Source organism: Sinocyclocheilus grahami, unplaced genomic scaffold (genome assembly GCF_001515645.1).
Source record: "Sinocyclocheilus grahami isolate Dianchi unplaced genomic scaffold, SAMN03320097.WGS_v1.1 scaffold767.1, whole genome shotgun sequence".
In the NCBI taxonomy this organism is placed as follows: Eukaryota; Metazoa; Chordata; class Actinopteri; order Cypriniformes; family Cyprinidae; genus Sinocyclocheilus; species Sinocyclocheilus grahami.
Window position 1 is genome coordinate 130,610 of NW_015505946.1, and position 7,542 is coordinate 138,151.

At 39.8% G+C, this 7,542-nt stretch overlaps 1 protein-coding gene and 1 long non-coding RNA gene across 6 annotated transcripts in view; one reads left to right on the top strand and one right to left on the bottom strand.

Moving 5' to 3' along the window:
- LOC107561329 (uncharacterized) overlaps positions 1–6,465 on the top strand; it is a 9,404-nt gene extending 2,939 nt beyond the window's left edge. The window contains exon 2 of the long non-coding RNA XR_001605839.1: positions 6,352–6,465. This is a non-coding gene — a long non-coding RNA (uncharacterized lncRNA). The remainder of the gene's footprint in view (positions 1–6,351) is intronic.
- LOC107561326 (centrosomal protein of 95 kDa) overlaps positions 1–7,542 on the bottom strand; it is a 197,192-nt gene that overhangs the window by 123,484 nt on the left and 66,166 nt on the right. The gene's annotated exons all lie outside the window — the stretch shown is intronic.

Consider the following 7,542-nt stretch of genomic DNA (forward strand, 5'->3'; position numbering starts at 1 on the left):
CAGGCGTAGAACCAGTCAAATTGACAGGAACTCCACCTCCTGTTACCAAACAATATCCGATCAATAAGGAAGCTATACAGGGAATCAAACCTATTGTAGAAAAATTGCTGAAGCAAGGAGTGCTAGTTAAAACCAACAGTCCCTGTAACTCACCCATATGGCCCATCAAGAAATCCAATGGGACATGGAGACTCACCATAGACTACAGAGTAGCCAATAAACATATTGATAAAATCACCCCCTAGTAGCAGATCCATCTACAATTTGTAATGACTTACCATTAGATTGTAAGATTTTTTCAGTAATCGAATGTCTAATGGATTATTTTCTGTACCCTTGCACCCTGACAGCCAGGCATGGTTACCTTTCACAGTTGACTATGAACAATACCAGTGGACACGTTTGCCCCAGGGATTTCAGAATTCTCCTAACTTATACCATCAGGCTGTCAGACGTGATTTGTGTGACCCAGAATGTCCAGTCAAACAGTCCACTATGATTCAATATGTCGATGATATTTTGATCGCCTCCACAGACCACGAGGTACATCAAACTGAATTGGCAGCATTGTTGGACTATTTGCAGAATAGAGGACACAAATGCAGCTTTCACAAAGCTCAAATTGCTAAAAACCAAGTCACATTTCTGGGTCAAACAATTGGTGCAGGAAATAGATCTATTACACAGGATCGAGCCACTTTAGTCAAAGCCATACCTCCACCTACTATCATTAAAACACTCCGATCATTTTTAGGAACAGCAGGTTACTGTAGACCTTGGATTGAAGAATATGCCTCAATTGCTCAGCCTCTCTATGACTTGTTGAAAGGCCAGGTTAAAGATTTCGATACTATTTGTATGGAAGGAATTAATCTCAAAGCTTTCAATGATTTGGAGAGAGCACTATGTCAAGCACCAGCATTAGGAATTGCACAATCTGATAGGCCCTTTGTGCTTTATGTACATGAACACTTAGGCTTTATGACTGCATGTCTAATGCAAGATCATGGGGGCAGTTTACGCCCAATTCATTACTATTCTGGTAAACTTGACATAGTCGCTCAAGGGATGGGCCCGTGTCTTAGAGCAGTGCAGGCAGTTCATCTAGCTCTTCAGGCTTCATCAGGAATGGTGTTAGGACAGACTGTAAATGTAAGATGCCCTCATGCAGTGTCCGCACTAATGAATCAAGCAAAAGTCACTTCTGTCACCTCCTCTCATTGGGGAAATTGGTTAACAACCCTCACAGCCCCGAACATTGTTTTATAGCATCCGCTAGTCACAAACCCATCCTCATGTATGATGTCTGTGTAACCAATGTCACCGATTCTAATTCTGCAATACACACTTATAAAATGTCAGATTTAAGACACAGTTTAAACAAATTTTGGACCAGTCACAGAAGACTAAGTGCGACTCTCTGGAGGAAAAAAAAATACACAGCAAGAGCAAGAAGAGAATAACCACTCAAAGGTAAGTATTACCCATAGAAACTATGTATTTTTGTACCTCTTTTAGATTTTTTTCTTAGTAACTCTTCAAATGAAACGGGAAAAAAACTGAAACACCATATAAACAACAGTATGTGTCTCATTCAATTAGAATATCAAATGAGAAATAAAGACAATGTCTCAGTTCAAATTCAGTGTCTCAGTTCAAATTCAAGGAAAAGAAAATAAAAGAATGAAGAGGGGTCACGTGAAAAAATTTAATAGTGCCTTTAGTCCATGAAAAATTCTCAATCCAGCGGGTCCGTAATGAAGGGGGAAAAAATTAGTTCAGTCCAGTAAGAAGAAAAAAATAAAACCCGAAAGTGATTAAGGGAAAAAAAATGGTTTGTCCTACCAATCAATATTTCACACTCTTGAAATAATGTCACCAGGTACGAATCAGATGGGAATGGCTCACCAGTCCAAGCAACGTGCACACAGCAACAGGCAAGGGCAATTATTAGACGACAATCTCAACCACTGGAGCTCGGGATCGACAGCAGTAGAAACACTCACACACATATGCACAGAAAGAAAAGGGAAGAGAGAAGAAAAAAAAACCCGGCCTTGCAAACACAAAGCCAAAATAACAATCATTAATCACATTTTTCAAATATTCACACTGTCACATCTCATTTCACTTTCAAATAAACTTAAATTCAAAAACTGTCTGTCTGATTAATTTTACTCTCCTCATACACGGAGAACACATGCTAATCAACTCACATGCGGTTGATACACTAGAAATCTATGTACAGGGTTAGCAACCTAGCACCTCGTGGTAATGAACTTCACCGAGAAAAAAAACGAATCTCGCATATATATTAGGGCTGTGCGATTAATTTCCTAATCGCAAAGCCTGCGATATGGACGCGATACTACTTTGTTCCAGAGCATATGCATGACTGCCAGCCTTGACTTGCAGTCTTACTAACCAATAGAGTGGGCGCACCTCCGTTCTGCCCAATCAGCACTGCTCTAGCCAACTGAGTAAACACCCACCATAAATTTAAAAAAAAGAACGCGGGAGAGAGACAGAGTGGGATTATGGCGTCTACTGGGTCAGATCGAAAGTTAGGCAAATTAAAACTAAAGAAAAACGTACGCAAGTTAAGCTTCGAAATGACAGACAACCAACAAAAAAGGTAATTTCCAAGAGCTGCGTCACAGCGCATATCAAAAGCTACCTTATCGGTTCTGTTTTCAGTACTGGAGATTAAAAGATACATTCTTAGATGTTTTTGTTAGTACGTGAACGTTATCTTGCACATTTTATCTCCCCAACAGATTCATTTGAATAAATTTATGATGCATGTTCGCTATTCCCAATTCAGAAGAGCGCACACACAGCCTGTGTCTGTGAATGCTTCTCATACTCGCTCCTCTCTGCCCCACGTGGCACGAATCCCGCGTCACGGATGAGCTATTCACGCTTGCCGCACACACGTAGCCTGTCTTGTAATGATTGTTTATACTCGCACCCGGCTCCGCACCGCAAGTCTCCACGAGCGCATCTGGCAGTATGGATGAGGCTTGACGCTTGCGCGCAATCTGTGTCGACTCGCGCCTGGCTCCGCGTTTAAACCGAATGTAAATTCAGTCTAACTGCTTGCTAATTTCACTTGGATGCTTTTAAAATCCCAAATACTTAAAATGAATAAATCAGCCTATGTAACATATGTAATACTTTAATAATTGACTTAAGAAATACAGTTATTTATTTATAAAAAATAAACAAATATTTTCTGTGAAATTCAGTAATTAAGTTAATTCTGTAAAAGTAGTTATACCATTGTAATCTTGCCTCCTGAAAAAAAAAAACCAATAGAACCCCTCCCAAACCACAATAACAAATTTAATGTATTTCAGGTTATAATGGGAATTTGTTTGGTTTTAATGTAAACTATAATGGTGTCTATTTGATGGATTCTATTGGTGGGATGTAATCTGACAGATGGCAACCAATAGAACAACAGTAATTCCTATTGGAATAATGCCCAAAACAAAAAGGAATTTTGTAATGGTTTAATGGAAACTATAAGAATTTCTGTGATGGTTTCTATTGTTTTTTTCAGCAGGCTAATGATACCCATACTGTGCTGCACATTATTGGTAATATTGAGCTGAAGCTTGACTTTGCAAATTTAAAATCGCAAATCAAATCGCAATCGCAATATCTTTAAAAAAAAAATCGCAATTTGATATTTTCCCCCAAATCGCACAGCCTTAATATATATATATATATATATAAATATATATAAATACACATTGTTTTTCCAACATTAAACACTTTTTATGCATTTACCTTTTTTCTCATAACTCTACATTACATTAACGCAGTTCTCCAATAAAACTGCAAACACTTCACCATTTCCATATATACAAATACATTATTCGAATACACAATCTCACATTCAAAACCTATTTTATAAAGAAAATATTACTCACCAAGGAGAAAATAATCCATATAAAGAAAAGGGAAAAAATTAAGCGATTCTATTAAACACGTTGCTTCCGCTTCTCTTTGCGCAAATCTTCTTTTTTTTTCTACTTAAAAGTATCAAGACTAAAATCTTGTGTTCAATACAATCCAATTTCAAAAGTTTCTCAATTTATATGTTTATCTCTCATTATCTGAGCTCTGTAAAGCAAACACACTCGTTTGGTTTCTCTCACATCTTCTCTCTCACGATCTCTAGGGGCGGGACTAACCTCTAGCTTCATCCAATCAGCGATCTCAGATTACTCTGACTAGTTTCAATTTGGATAAAATAATTTTTTTATTCTCTTATTATTGGTATAACATTTTGAGTAGAGTTGAGGATATTCTTTCTATTCTACATATGAAGCATAAGATTTTTCCAAGCTTCTATTTTAACTTTTTAGTGACCTGGGTTACAAGTTGTGTTAGAGGATGAAGGTGAAATGACTCACGATTGTGTTACGCTCACATATGCAGCTACAGGTGAAATAACAGAAACTCCCATAGAGAATGCAGAATTTGAGTTGTTTGTTGATGGTTCAGCTCAAGTCATTGAGGATAACAGACGAGCAGGTTATGCTGTAACTTTCACCACTGAAGTTGTAGCTTCAGGCCGTCTTCCAGATAATTTTTCAGCTCAAGCTGCAGAACTAGTAGCCTTAACTAGAGCATGCACGCTAGCTTCAGGATTAGTTGCAAATATCTACACTGATTCTAGGTATACTTTAGGGGTGGATCATGATTTCGGTGTCATTTGGCAAAGTAGACAGTTTCTAACTTCTGCTGGATCCCCCATTAAGCATGCTGGATTAGTGAAAGATTTAATGTTTTCCATGAAACTTCCAAAGAAATTAGCGGTGATCAAAGTGAAAGCACATCTCACAACTAATACTATGGAAGCTAAAGGTAATGCTCTTGCTGATGTAGCTGCTAAACAGGCTTGTTCCTATGCAACTGTACAAGTGTGTTCAGGTAGTACAGCACAGAAGACAATTCTGCCTCCTGAATCAATTATTGATCTGTACAAAGACGTTCCTCTATATGAAGCATGGACATGGTTAGACAAAGGAGACACAGTGGATTCATCTCGCTGCTGGACCAAAGAGGGGAAGTATGTCGCTTCTGAATCACTGCTGCCATATTTGGCTCAACAACTACATAATTTGGGTCACAGTGGTCCAGCAACGATGAATCACAGGTTCTCAAATCAATGGTGGAATTCAAAATTCAGAAAGGTAGCCACCGAAACAGTCAAGAGATGTGTTACATGTCAGAAAAATAATGATGTGCCTACAGCAGCAACACATACCCCAGCTCCACCAGGACCATTTCGTCACCTGCAAGTTGATTACATATCGTTGCCTCCTTGTAAGGGAAAAACTGATGTTTTGGTAGTAATAGACAAGTTCTCGAGATGGATAGAAGCTTATCCTACAGCTGCACATACTGCTAAATGTCTTGTCACTGATTTCATTCCCAGATGGGGATTACCAGATTGCATTGACTCAGACCAAGGTGCACACTTCACAGGACAGGTAGTCAAGGAAGTGTCTAAAATATTGAAGATTAAGTGGAATCTTCACTGCCCATACAGGCCACAAGCATCAGGACAGGTTGAATGAGCAAACAGAACAATCAAAACCAGGCTAAGCAAAATGCATCAGGAAGGAGTACCGTGGGTCGAAGCACTGACAGCGGTACTGTGTAGTATGAGAGCATCACCTAACAGATCAGTAGGACTGAGCCCTCATGAGATTATTACTGGACGCCCAATGCAGATGCCAGGTGTGATTGATCTTAGAAATGCTGATGTACACATTGCCTCAGATGCCCTGATCACTTACTGTGAAAACCTCACAAAGGCAGTACAAAGTGCCAGAGAGAGAGTTGAGTCGTGTTGGCAGACTCCACCAGAAGGGGGACACACAATCATCCCAGGTCAGTGGGTCATGATAAAGTCATTCAGAAACAAACCGTTAGAGCCTAAGTGGCACGGACCACATCAAGTGATGTTGATTACAGCAGCTGCAGTGTTGTGTCAGGGAAGGAAAACCTGGACTCATGTTTCACATTGTAAAGTTGTTCCTCCACCTACAGGGATAGGATAGGATACACGGATCAGTGAGGAGCCCAGGAAAGAACCGAATGCAACAGGCTTCGGGGGCCAATCCTGGGTGAAGAATCCCTCATAGGCCTTCCCCATCCACTAGTCCATCCTTACCTCACTGTTTCTTTAGGTGTCGCAGGAATTAAGAAATAGGGAAAGAAGGAACAACAATAGCAGACTCAGATCGAACAAAGGATACAACCCTAGTGTTTGCAGTCTTTTACAACAAATACTGCTCTGTCGTCTTTTGTTTTCTTTCTTACTCTGTGCAGATACCACTTGATGGCTGTCCCGAGACCCATACGCACCGACCTCATCACCTGTGTATGAAGCCACCACCTCTGAAAGACAACTAGACCCCCTACCGAGCCAACTGTCCCGGAAAATATATATATATTTTTTAATAAAATAAATTTAAAAAAAATTTACATTTAAAAAAAGTAAACAATAAAATTAAATACACAACGCAGAGAATCACATACGGGAACTTCAGTCATCCATCAACATGATCAAGATTGCCATACTAGTAATCATCATGGACATCGCACAAAGTATAGACTCCAGAAACAACATATTCTTAGAGCTGATGAATATGTCAAGAAATGCCTTGTTTGCTGGAAAGAACGTTTGCATGCCACATCCACTTTCGGTAGGAGTAGGAATCCCATGGGTAGCACACCCCATTTCTGACTGTGATACTTGCACTCTATTTGGTGTGGTCACTAATGGAATTTTTAACAAAAGCACATGTCATGACTGCTCCTCCAGCCTCACCATGTTGCACTCCAGGTTTAAGGTCCTGCAATTTGACGACAACCACACCTGTTATGACAGACTTACTCTTACCAATGACATTTAGTTGGTGTGTTGAATATCTATCCTCAGACTCTAAAGACTTGGGAAAAATTCCCAGTGCTGCATGTGGTTTCATAATTAAAATGGGAATGTCACTGAAGACAGAAATCTCATCATTCACACAACAAAAGAATGAGGATGTGGAAGTATGTATTAGGCAAACTCGATCATTACCCAAGCTATTTAGTGTGAACCAATGGTGCAGGATTCCCCCTCCAACAGGCATGTTTTGGCTATGCGGATCCTCAATCTATAGTGTACAACCGGCCAAGTTTAATGGCAGGTGCACTTTAGTCTATGCCCTACCTGCAGTCAGAGAAAACTTGAAATCCACTCGAGTACTTTTAAGTGATTCAGCTCCTGCCACGAACACAGAAGATGGCTGCATTCCGGGACTCACTTGTGCACAAACATGGTGGTCAAGAACTCTTGGAACATTAATCCCGTTTTATGGTGTCATGCAGGCCCTTGATCAAGTTAGAAGCTTATTGAATTCTGTACAGAAACTGGCCAATGATACGGCTTTTGCCCTGGGTAACATCACGAACACTCTCGCTTCACACAAGATAATGATCTTACAGAACAGAGTGGCCTTGGATTACATTCTT